General features: G+C 49.3%; 1 long non-coding RNA gene across 1 annotated transcript in view; it reads left to right on the top strand.

Moving 5' to 3' along the window:
- Positions 1–8,181: 8,181 nt before the first annotated feature.
- The window catches only part of LOC123577085, a 49,542-nt gene continuing 44,660 nt past the window's right edge, over positions 8,182–13,063 (top strand). Inside the window, exon 1 of the long non-coding RNA XR_006701704.1 lies at positions 8,182–8,340. This is a non-coding gene — a long non-coding RNA (uncharacterized LOC123577085). The remainder of the gene's footprint in view (positions 8,341–13,063) is intronic.

Genomic DNA, 13,063 nt, shown 5'->3' on the forward strand with positions numbered 1-13,063 from the left:
AACACCGGACTCCCGCCCTGTGTGTCCTTGGGCAGTTCCTCCAGCTCACAGGTGGCGACAACAGAACTCGTTCTGACAGATTCTTGTGAGGCCGTAATTCAGCACAATAGTGTTTATTGTTATTATCAAAGTACAAGGCCAGTCAGAGCTATTTTTCCCCCCATTATTTCTCTTCAGGATTCTGTGAGTCCTGCCCTCCAAACCCAGGATGGAGAGTGGGACACTTTGATGTGGAAGACGCATCTCAGGTTGAGGGCCCCCGGGACGCTGTGACTCACCGACAGTTCGCCATCTCGCCCGAAACTTGATGGCTCCATAAAAATGGCTTCTTCTCTTGGGGAGGCCACAGCACTAGCTGGAGTGCTTTTTGTGGTATGGAAATGTGTTTTTAGGGGCGCCTGGGTGGCGCAGTCGGTTAAGCGTCCGACTTCAGCCAGGTCACGATCTCGCGGTCCGGGAGTTCGAGCCCCGCGTCAGGCTCTGGGCTGATGGCTCAGAGCCTGGAGCCTGTTTCCGATTCTGTGTCTCCCTCTCTCTCTGCCCCTCCCCCGTTCATGCTCTGTCTCTCTCTGTCCCAAAAATAAATAAACGTTGAAAAAAAAAAAAAAAAAAGAAATGTGTTTTTAATTAAAGCCCTTTGGAAAGAAACGAGGGAATAGCTGAGGAATCTCTTGTGAATGGTGGCTCGAGCAAATGCCAGAAGCCCGGGCTGGGAATCGCTGAAAAACAGGGCATAGATTTGACTTTCTCAAGAATCCCCATCTGTGGTTGGTGTCTTCATCTTCCCTTTCAGATGTGGCCCAGCGTTCCCAGGCGTGTGGCGGCGGCAGAGGCCCGGTGTGGGTCTGATGGGCGGCACCGGCCGATTCCGACTCTGGAGTTTGGGGATTTTTTTTAAGGTGGCATTTCGTGAGTGCCCTTAGTTGAGCTGTAAGCCCGTTGATTCACTGGTTCATTCAACGACTAATCCTCGAGCACCTGTTTGCACCAGATGCTGTTCTGGGCTTGGTTTTTCCCTCTGAGCTGAGTTCTGCACCCTCTTATGGGACAAAGGCCACCAACATCCCCAAGGCCTGGACAAGCTGCTCATCTGGAAAGTGGCTTTATACAAGGATGAGGGCAAGAGGGTGTGCTAGAAACTCCACGTGTGTTTTTCATTTAACCCCCGTGGGATAGAAACCGCTCTTATGTTCATTTGACAAGGGTAGAGAGTGAGGCCTACGGAGGTTAAGTGGTTTCCTGAAGGCTGTGGATCTGGGAAATGGTGAGCCTAGGATTGGAACCCCGGCAGCCTACCCCAGGAGCCAGCATCGCTGAATACGATGCTATACCGTTCCTCACAAAGGCACAGACCATCTGAGTCGCTGGAGAGAGACAGAGGGTGGAGTTCATCTCGTTCATGGCTTTCGCTGGGAGGCAACATGTGTTTTCTCTCCCTGTCTTTGCAGGAGTTTTTTTGTTTTTTGTTTTTCCTCGGTCTGGTTTCTGTGCATGTAATAACAATAAAGACAGTCGATAATTACATGGATTGAGCTATTTTGGACTCAGTGCCAAAATATGTAGGTTCCTGGAATTGGAAGAAAGTTAGAAGTGTACGTATTATAATGTCGGATATACATATTATATCTGTTTCTGGGCTTGTGGGTTGCAACCCCTTGTGATAGGTTAGGAAATCAATTTAGTGGATCGAGGCCAACATTTTAAAGACATAAAATGAAACTGAATTTAAAAAAAACCCAGAAGTTGGGGCACCTGGGTGGCTCAGTCCGTCGGGCAACCGACGTTGGCTCAGGTCATGATCTCGCTGTCAGTGAGTTCAAGCCTCGTGTCAGGCTCTGCGCTGACAGCTCAGAGCCCGCAGGCTGCTTCAGATTCAGTGTCTCCCTCTGTCTCTGTGCTCCCCCCCCCACGTGTGCTCTGTCTCTCACTCTCAAAAATAAACATTAAAGGGGCGCCTGGGTGGCGCAGTCGGTTGAGCGTCCGACTTCAGCCAGGTCACGATCTCGTGGTCCGTGAGTTCGAGCCTCGCGTCGGGCTCTGGGCTGATGGCTCAGAGCCTGGAGCCTGTTTCCGATTCTATGTCTCCCTCTCTCTCTGCCCCTCCCCCGTTCATGCTCTGTCTCTCTCTGTCCCAAAAATAAATAAACGTTGGAAAAAAAAAAAAATTAAAAAAAAAAATAAATAAACATTAAAAACAAAACAAAGCAGAAACTTTGCCCCTTCTTATCTCTGAGCTTAAATGAAATCTACATTAGTCAGATTAGGCTACACTGTGCTGTAATAACAAACCAACCCTAAAATATCAGTAGCTTTATACAGTAAGGGTTTACTTCTCAGCCGTCTCAGAGACGTCCCCCGGTCCCGTGGAAGAGGGAGAAAAAGCAAGATCACCAGGACGTTTTACAGAGTATTCTATGGAAGAGAATTCAGTTGTGAGGTCAACCTAAGTCCAAAGGAGGCTGGGAAATGTCGAGAAGCACACAGGTGTGAATGAGTGCCCTCCTTCCTTCCTGTCCCTTTTTTTCTTTATCAGAGCACCCCTCTCTTGCCCTCCCAACACTTCCTTGCACTTCCCTCCTAACAGCTGTGAAGTTATTTTCTTTTTTATCTGTTTTTTTTAATCAGTTATGTATCTGTTTTTCTGCAAATGGTCATTCTTCCTTTCTCTCTGGACCAGGGATTGTCAAATCATAGCCGGCAGGCTAAACCGGGCCTGGGACCTGTTTCTGTAGAGCCGTGAGGGGCAATTTGACGTTTGTTCAACAGTTGCAAAAGAAGGAGAAGAATTACTTTAACAGAGATGGCTTGTGGCCTGTAAACCCCCAACTGTTTACTATTTGGCTTTCACAGAAAAAGTCTGCCAACTCCTGCTCTAGGAGTTAAGCTTCTGGAAGGTAGGGATGGTGTCTCTTTGCTTCCCCCTCTGTCCACAGAGCTCAGAGCAGAGTCTGATACCTGGTAAGTGCTCAGTAAATATTGTTAATGAGTAAATGACACTTTTTTTTTTAAGGGTGTCATTTGATGAGCGTATGTTTTTCATGTCCATGAAGTCTACTTTATCAAAATCTTTTATTTTATGGTTAGTGTGTTTAAATCCGACTTAAATATTTTATCACTCCAAACTTACGAGCACACTCTCCTCTCTTGCAGAGGCGTTATTGTTTTACCTTTCCCATTGAGGTCCTATGATCCGCCTAGAATTGATTTTGGTGTATGTATGCTATGAGGTGGGGGTCAGAGTGTTTTTTTTCCTAATCCTTTTTAATTTTTATGTTTAAGCAATCTCCACACCCAACACGGTGCTCGAACTTACAACCCCAGGATCAAGAGTCGCTCGCTCTACCGTCTGAGCCAGCCAACTGCCCCAGAGTTATTTTTCTGTAAACATACATCTGGTTGACCTTGCATAATCCATATGGCAGTACGATTGCGGATCTGTTTCTTGACACGATGCCACCAATCTTTTCTGCCTGGGTGCCAATACCACATGTTTTAATTACTGTGTCTTCGTAATAAATCTTACTATCTGATGAGATCAGATCAGTTTTGTTCCCCATCAAGATTATCATGACTTCCTGGCCCTTTGTATTTCCGTATACATTTTAGTATTGGCTTGTGAATTTCCATACACGCACACACAAACACACAACCTGCTGCATTTTTTATTATGATCGCGATGAATCTGTTGTAATAATTGGGGGAGAGCTGACATCTTCACAATATTGGGTCCTCTAATCCATGAATGGCCTATCCATTTACTTGTGTATTTCTTAATTTCCATCAGCAAGATTGTATAAATTTGCCAGATCTGCCATAACAAAATACCACAGATGGGATGGTTTAAACAGCAGAAGTTAATTTTCTCACAGTTCTGGGGGCTAGAAGTCTAAGATCAAGTCGTTGGCAGGTTTGGTTTCTTCCAAAACCTTTCTCCTTGGCTTGCCAATGGCTGCCTTCTTGCTGAGTCCTAACATGGTCTTTTTTCTGTGTGTGTCTGTATCCAATTCTCCTTTTTTAATGTTTATTTATTTTTGAGAGAGAGAGAACCTATGCACGAATGTGGGGGGGTGGGGGGAGGTCAGAGAGAGAGTGGGAGACGGAGAATCCCAAGCAGGCTCCAAGCTGTCAGCGTCGAGCCCGCACGGGGCTCAAACTCATGAACCCGTGAGATCATTACCTGAGCCAAATCGGATGCTTAACCAACTGAGCCACTCAGGCACCTCCAGTTCTTTTCTGATAAGAACGCCACACCTATAGGCTTAAGACCCACCCACATGACCTTCTTTTACTTTATTTACCTATTTGGGGGTGGGGATGGAGGTAGATGCATTTCAACCCATAACGAATGTCTTATACTTCTATGGAAAGAGGTTTTGCATGTCTTGAATTAAATTTGCTCCTAGATATTTGATGTTTTTTGCAATTACCGTAACTATTTTTAAATGTCTGTGTCCTCACTGATTGTTGCTAGTGTGTAGAATTCTATTTGACTTTTGTATATTGACCTTTTCATCCAACAGCCTTGCTAAATTCACACGTAAATTCTAGCAGATTAGCTCTAGCTTCTTTTGGATTTTTCTACTCCCACCATTATTTTATCTGCAAATACCGTCCATTTTATTTTTTCCTTCCTGATCCGTATACTCTCTTCCTCGCTTTTTTTTTTTTTTTCTTTATTGTGCTGGCAAGAGCCTCCAATAGAAAGTTGAATAAGAGGGCTGGTATCAGGCGTCCTTGTCTTTCTTCTGAACTCAAGGAAACACATTCACTATTTTACCATTAAGCATAGTATCAGCTGTAAGTTTTTGTAGATTCCTGTTTTGTAGATCAAATTAAGAAAATCCTTGCCTAGTCTTAGTTTTTTGAGAGCGTTTCTTATGAACTCATTTCAAGGCTGAAAAGACGGGCCACGGTTAGATTATACTTGTAGCACATTTATCTGACAAAGGACTAATACCCCAGAACTAAAAGAAACATTCCTAAACATCACAAGAGAAGGAAGCTTAATGAATTGAAAGTGGGCAAAAACAAAGCAAAAGAAAACAAAACAAAACGAAACCAAACAGGACTAGGTAATTGACAAAAAAGGATATCCAAATAGTCTATGTTTAACTTTGGTAGAGGACCGTAGCAGTTTTTATGGGATTATGGAAGAATTCAGGTTAAGCAATGCTAACTTCCTCTGGATTCTAAAGGTAGCGGTGATGGCTGCTACTTTCAATGAACCCGGCGCTGCCTACCCCCTCCCCTAGATTCCTGTTAGCTTTATGAGATCAAGTATGGAAGGAAGTTGACAGTGAAAAGAGTGGATGGAGTGGGGCTTCTGGAATGGCCTCTAAGGATAAATGATACCAAAACCCAATTAAAATCCTGTTAACAACTGTTCAGAGAATACCCTCCTAGAAACCACTCTGGTATCTATACGTGCTTTCCAGGGCGCAAGAATTGACCAGGGGGGTGGGGGTGTAAGTAGGAAATCGTGGGCATGTTAGTGACATTAGAGGCTACTTTTGGTGTCAGCCAAAGGTAGTGGAAGGGTTTCTTGTTTAGCCCCAACCTCCCTGGGGCATCCCAACTCCCAAGAGGAAGGCGTGTAAACAGGTAAGTTCTATCCTTCTGGGTAGGAACTCCAGGAGGGCTTGGCAGGCAATAGAGTCAGACTGTTTCGTCTCTAAGAGCTGGAAGAAGGACCGGACCAAAGAAAGTGAAGACAAGGGGCCCTAAGAGCGTCTTCTTACCTGAAGCCACACAGCTGGGTTCTGGCAGAGGCTGGGCTAGATGCCATGATTCCTCCCAATCTAGACCAAGATCTTTCTAGTGACTACCTGCTGCCTGAATTCTCTACTTTGGCTTTGATGTGGGGAATTTTCATTCTGCGGCCAGCTCTGAGGTTTGTGTCTCCCAATCTTGGGTCCGTGTCTGGGTTTGTGACTCCACGGTGACAGAGGACCAGATCCGGGCTCTCCAGCTGTATGTGGGCACCTCCAGCTTGCCAGGCACCAGACTAGGCTCCCTGGCGTCTAGGACAGCATGTGCTATTTGTTCTGCCCCCAAAATGCTATGACGGAAGCTATCCCCTGTCCATTGTCACAGGAAGGAGCTAAGTGACACATGTAGCATCGGTCAGCTGAAAGGTGGCTCAAATGCGACCTACGACCACAGAGCCAATTCTCTTCAGTTAACCTGTGAAGAAGAGTCTTCAGGAGGAACTGAGCCCTGACATTTCTTTGAGGTTGGGGAAAAGTTGTTAGGACTAGGCTGGACTGACACATCTGCCCACCTGTTCCGTTGGGACCCTTGTGTCCCGTGGCTGCCAGCCCCTGGGGTTAGGGGGGCGCGTGGCAAGCGGGCACTAAGGGACTCTGTCACCGGGGCTGAGGGGGCCTGGATGCTTCTCCTTCCTTGGGTCCAGGAGCTGTGACCTCACCTGGTACCGCAGCTGTGGTGAGCGGTGGCGTGAGATCACAGCCCCAGCCAGGCCTAGACGCGGCCCCCAGATGTTCAGCCCCGGAGGCCAGGTGGGTGGAGGACAGAGGTCTGTAACTGCCGGGGCCTGGCACTGGGGGGCTCCTGAGTGCAGCTCGCTGAGGTGATGCTGGGTAAGTCTCACTCCTCGTGCCTCAAGGCCCAGTCGGGTCTCTGAGGAGGAGGGCGCTGGACTTGGGAGGAGTCTGCCTGGCCTCTGCAGCCGGGCCTCCGTTCTCAGAAAGGGGCTGGGCCCACCCTGCCGCATCCTCCCACCCCGCCCTCCCCCACGCCCCCCTCCACCTTATATAATGGCACATTATACAACATCGCAAAGCAGGTGGTATTTTTAAAGACAGCAAGTGAGCATTTTTTTGGCCTAAATTTGGGAATGAAACAGATGGATTTTTAAGACTCTGGGCTTTTCCTATGAATAGTAACCGTTGTTCTCCTCTGCTTTTTAAACACCAGTTTCAAGACCACCTCCAGCAACCAATCAGCACTCTATTTAATTATAACAAAATTCTTAGCTCTGTCTGCTGCTGCTCGGACAAGTGGGGGGCTCTGGATCAATTTCTGGAGCCAGGCGGACTTGCCAACAACAATTTTCCTTTTCCCAGAGGGCCTCGGAGGCCTGGAGCAGCTTCCAAGGCCTTCCTCTCCGGCCTGCTCAGCATGGGCTCCCTGACAGCGAGTTTGAAAAGGGTTATAGAGAGGCAGATAAATGCCCGGCTTGTTGTAGCCTCCTGACAGCGCCGACCCCCGCGCCAGTGAGCTCATGCCCGCCTCATTACGCTTGGTGCCAGATTTTTTCCATTAGCAGGTAATTGAGTAGAAACGAAAATAAGCGAAGTTTGTTTCATCCCTTGGATTTTCTTGCTGGGGTTTGAAAGAAAAACACTTTAGCTTCGTTAGTGGAGGAGTGTCCTTGAAAACGTATTTATGTTTTCCAAGTGATTTGTCACTTGGTAGGTGTAATTAGCTCGCTCCCTGGGCCTCTCTCTTCTTGGTTTTTATTCTTGAAGGGCCACAATATCCAGAGAATAGGAGCTGGTTTCCTGGCCCCCCCCCCCTGGCTGGCTGACACCCAGTCTTACGGGTGGATGTGAATGGTAGATAGCTGGTTTTTCTCTCTCCTCTCTTTCTCTCCAGTACACACACACACACACACACACACACTCTCTCTCTCTCTCTCTCTCTTTCTCTCTCTTTCTGAAAAATCGCCCATAGGCAACCCTCAAAGCCCTACTTCAGGCTTCCCTGGCCCCTACCCTTCACCTGGCCCTCACCTTCACAGGTGCTCCAAGTAGATGGTGCCCCTGGCTGGAGGGTGGGAGTGGGGTGGGCGGGGAGCCAAGCAAGGCTTTGTCTTTTTTATTTTATTTTATTTTATTTTATTTTATTTTATTTTATTTATTTTAATTTTATTTTCTCTTTTCTCTTATTCTATTTTATTTTATCTTATTCTATTCTATTCTATTCTCTTTATTTATCTATTTTCTTTGCCGCTTGCTCTATGTGTACCCCAGCCCAGCTTCTGATTTCACAGTTTGCTATTCCAGGAACAGATGTTGAGTGAGGCCTGATGCCTTCCTGCTTCCACCTCCCCGGCTCCTGTCTCAGCCGGTCTGTTTTCAGTTTCCTGAAGATTCCCTATCGCCTCCCAGCCTTAAGTTCTCCATTAAGGCTGGAGCTTTCAGAGGGGCGTTAGTCTGGGGCGGGGAGGGGGGAGGGGGGATGGGAGGGGGCATGGTCTCCATACTCAGGAGTATTCATCTCACAAGAGGCACCTGGAGGAGAATCCTGGCCCCCGTTTGGGTCGCGAGCCCCGCTGTGATGCTGGCGCGTGCTAAGGACCGTCCCCTCAAAGAAAAGGTAAGGAAGCGCTTGACTGTGGACAACATACCGCCATGCGTTCTCAGCGGTTCCATGGGCCCCCATGATCCCCACGGTGAGAATCATCCCAGCAGGCGTGCAGGGCCGATGAATCGATACAATTTAAAGCAAAATTTTTCCAGAACCGTTCACCCTTTCACACCCCTAATATAGAAGTCTTTCTGAGGGGAAGAAGTCTCCAGAAACGTGTCACTTTCCGATGAGCAAACTTAGCTCACGTGTCTGTGTTCCCGTGGTGTTCCACCACCAGGGATGATGAGCAGAGCTAACAGGTTTACATCCCTTTCTGTGCCAGGGCAAGGCGCCCTTCTAGGCGGGGCGGGTGTAGATTTGCCCAGAGCTAACATTCCAGGGGAGGGTGGGGAGACAGACAATGAGCAAGTAAACAAAAGGGCCACTTGAGATTCACAAGTCAGAGCTGCAGGGGAAATAAACACAGTGACAAGCTGGGTCATAACTCGGGAGGGTCAGGGAAGGCCTGACCCTCAAGGAGGTGTTATTTCACCTGGGGTTGGAAAAGCGAGAGGGACTTTTGGGTTCTGTCTGCAATGTAAGGCGTGAAACCAGCTCACGACACCAGCGCTCAGGCCTCTCAAAGCTCTGGCAGCCACTCCATTTCACAGACCGGCACACTGAGGCTGGGGGGGCCCTGAGGGGGGTGGGGGTGGGGTACCAGGAACTGGAGCCTCTCCGATCCCCAAGCCTGTGTTCTTCCTTTTTATAAAAATAGCTCTACTGAAATATAATGTACGTACCGGAGAACTCTCTTGTTTTAAGTGTACAACTCAGTGTCTTTGAGGAAATTTACAGAGTTGTGCAACGATTACCACAATTCAATTTTAGAACATTTTCATCACCCCGCAGAGGTCCCTTCTTTGTCTTGTGCAGTCACGCCCCGCTCCCACGCCCAGCCCCGGGGGCAACCACCAGTCGCCTTTCTCTCTGTGTAGACTCCCCTTTCTTCCTGGCACCATCTTTTGTGTCCAACTTCTCCCACTGGGGGGAGTCCGCTCTCCTTCAGGGTCACGGTGGGGGTGGGGGGGGGGAGGATTCGATTTAGGGAAAAGTCTCCCCAAAGACAGCATTAGAAACCAAGGAATACGATGTTGTTGGGGAGAGTTGAGCGGCCACCAGCTAGGGTGATACACCTAGGAATACTTTTCCGCCCGAGAACCCATGGTCTCCCTCTGGGGCTTATGCCATCCTGTGGAGAATGCGAGACTTCGCATGCGATTTCTGGGGCCCGTTCGTGTCGTAGCAGTGCGTGTCAGAAGTCAGGTCCTTTTGGGTGTTAGGTGGTGGTGGTCCGTGGCAGAGATCCACGGCGTCTTTTCCCTCCGTTCACCAGTTAATGGACTTTCGGGTTGCTTCCACTTTTGGGCCTTCGGGGTTTTTACCCTTGAACGCCACACTGACTGGCTGCCTTCTCCCCATTGGAGGAAAAGCCTGTGGGGCCTCTCAGCACTGCTTCCGGAGGATGAAATCGTCCTCAGTTCCCTGTCTATGGACTGAGGGTAATAACCTTCAGGCCATGGGGCTGTGGAGGCAAAGATCTGCATGTCCTATCCGCCCGGTGCCCGGCAGGTGGCAACAGCTCAGCCAGTGTGTGTCAGGGGCCCTCCCCACCCCTCGTTCTTCCCGTGGGGAAAGGTGCCCCCTCTGAAACCTCACCCGTGGCCTTCCTCCCAGCTCCAGCTTCAATCTGTGTCTTCTCAGATTATGTAATGTCTGACATGATTATTTTCTCCTTTCTCGCTGGTGTTATTCAGGTCAAACCCAACATTGTTCCTTAACAGGAATCTCAAGTATTTCTCTCCTCTTGGCGCTCTTCTTCTGGTCTCTGGTTGATACATTGCCAGGGACCAATTGATATCATCTGCCGCTTAGAAACTAGGCCTCCTGGGGAATGGGGCTGGGTGGGGAGATCACAAGGCCCTGTTGCAGCAAAAGGAGCACTGGGCCGCGAGTCCAGAGACCAGGCCTCGTACCCAGCTGGGCTGAGTGGCCTCTGGGGCCAAACCCCGGAGGCATTTGAATTAACTTTTTCTTTTGGCAAAAGGCATCCTCTTCACGCATGCTGTCCTCAAAGAGGCCATGAGAAATTGCCTTTGAAAGTGTCTTGTAGGGGCACCTGGGTGGCTCAGTCTGTTAAGAGTCCGGGACTTTGGGCTCAGGTCACGATCTTGTGGTTCGTGGGTTCAGGCCCCGCGTCTGGCTCTGTGCTGACAGCTCAGAGCCCGGAGCCCGCTTTGGATCCGGTGTCTCCCTCACTCTCTGCCTCTCCCTCTCGCGCGCTCCGTCTTCTAAAATGAATACAGGTTGTTAACAACAACAACAACAACTAAAAAAAAAAGTGTCTCTTGTGTCAGGTGGTGAGGCCCTTAGAAAAAGATGGATAGAATGTATCCCCACTGTTGTGTGGGGGCCTGCCTGGTGATGCTCTCCTGTTTGGGGGATGGGTGGGGAGGGGAGGGGAGGAGAGGGGAGGAGGGGCAGGTGTGACCACAGAACGCTGGACAGTCTCAGGCTCCTGCCTCTTTCCCTTAAGATCTGTAAGAATTTGATGTGGGTACTGGGCCCAGTGTGGCAGGGGAAGAGGGACACCGTGGAACTGGCCTGAGTGAGCCTCACCCTGAGACAGTGTCTGCCCTTGTAAACTCCTAGGCAGTGAGGGCCAAGGGAATGCCCAGTAAAGGCAGACCCGTGACAGTTGTGTCCCCTGCACATGCTTTCACCCACTCCCGGCCTCCTCGGCCTCTCCCCTTGCCCCTCCCCCTGCTTCCCCGCCGTTTTCCTGTTTTCCACGGACCAGACCTGAGGAGTAGGGGCAGGTAGGGCGGGGACTGTTGGGTCAGAAAGGACCCCTTCCTGGCAGCCACCGAGCATCGCGATTAGGGGGAAGAATTCTGATGCTAGCCGGCCTGGGTCTGGGTTCTAGCTGGCGGCTTCCCGGCAGGGCAGGGTGGCCAAGTAGAGGAACCTCTCTGAGCGTTGGTTTTCTTGGCTGTGAAGTGGAACTAAGACACTGCCTACTTTTGGGAGGCCCAGATGAGATTAAAGTGCTTGAGCCAGTGTTTGACTACTCCACAAACTTTAGTTAATATCACTGCTGTCTGGAGCAGGAGAGAGTAAGGCCTGGCCAAGTGGAGGAGAGAGGCGCAGTTGCCTCCATGATGTATTTTTGGAAGGCCACCAGACTCAAACTTGCAGAACACTCGCGTCACCTGAAATCCCCGCCCCCAAGAACCCATGAGGGTCCCGAAGGCCCGCTCCGCCTCTCAGGTTCCTATTCAGACGAAGATACCCCACAGGAGGGTTTATGGCGCCACCCTCTCAGCGGAGGTTCAGAGACAGAGAGGGTGTGTGAGGCCCAAAGGGAGGTGATGTCCCAGAGCCAGGAACTTGTCCGTCCTGGCCCCCTGCTCCTGAGCAAGCAGGAGGGTCAACTGTCTGGCCTTGAATTATCCTGATTAAAGGCAGACATCAGATCAGGTTGTTCATAAAGGGTCTTAGAGGTGGAAATGATTTTTTTCCCCCAACACAATATTTTCTTCTAGAAAGAAAGAGAAAAGAGGGTGAGTGGACGGATAAATGTGTGCATGAATATGGGGTCGGGAAACTCGGAAGCTCTCATACTTTTATATTGTTTGTCTTCAAAGCAACTTGCCATCCCATGTCTTGTTGTCTTGTTTGAGAGAGAAAGTGACTTGGTCCGGTGACCAAGGGGCTGGACCAGACCAGTTCCCTAGCCAGTGCACTGATAAATGTTTAACAACTAGCACTTTGTCGGGGAAAGCCCTGACTTGTAACATGTTCCAATTGCTATGGTGTAAATCTTCTATCATGGCCAATGTCAATCTATCCGTGTGACCCCATTGTATACAGGGTTGGGAAGAGATGATCATAAGCATGCCATTAATATGGTATTTCCACCACGTAGATACAATAGACATGCGTGGCCTCAGAAGCGTAGATAATAGTAAAATCAGCAGTGCGTTTTGAGTGGTCATCACCTTCGCTGTTAATATAATTTATTGGGTTGTAAATGCACATAATTCTTAAAAACCTGCTTGAGGCACACGGAAAGATGACCACATGAGGAGAGCAAGCTAAGAAGAGAAGCCTCAGGGGAAACTAATCCTGCTGGTAGCCTGATCTTGCATTTCTAGCCTCCAGAACCGTGAGAAAATAAATTCACGTGGTTCAAGTGGGAGGAACGAAAAACTGGCTCGCAAAATTACTGGAAATTCAACAATCAGCTCTCACAAGCCGGTCCGAGCTGGATTTGGTATTCTGCTGCCTCCAAACCATGGGCCCGTGGGAGTCCATGGACGTTCCTCAAACCAAGCCTCCCCCTTGCCCATCTCTGAAGTAGTCCAGTCAGAGGACACCCACTGCAGGCCCGGCCAAGATGGCTGCCCTCATTGCCCGTCCGTTGAGTCCTGGGCGTGAAGGGGAAGTGGCCAGGCTACGAATGCATCCTTTGCCGTGCGCCACCTCTTCCAAGGAAGTTGGGCTTGTCCTGCCTGAGTCGGGGCTGCTTCAGGAAGAGGAGTCAAAGGCACTCAATTTTCGGCCTGTTCACTGCTTGAGAAAATTCTAGCAACTCTCACAGAGGGAGGTTTGTGTGAAAGGAAAAGTGCTTAGGGGTCCAAAGAAATCAGAGTGGGGAATTCCACTTTCCTTCAGGGATATTGAAGAC

This window comes from Leopardus geoffroyi, chromosome D2 (genome assembly GCF_018350155.1).
Source record: "Leopardus geoffroyi isolate Oge1 chromosome D2, O.geoffroyi_Oge1_pat1.0, whole genome shotgun sequence".
Lineage (NCBI taxonomy): Eukaryota > Metazoa > Chordata > Mammalia > Carnivora > Felidae > Leopardus > Leopardus geoffroyi.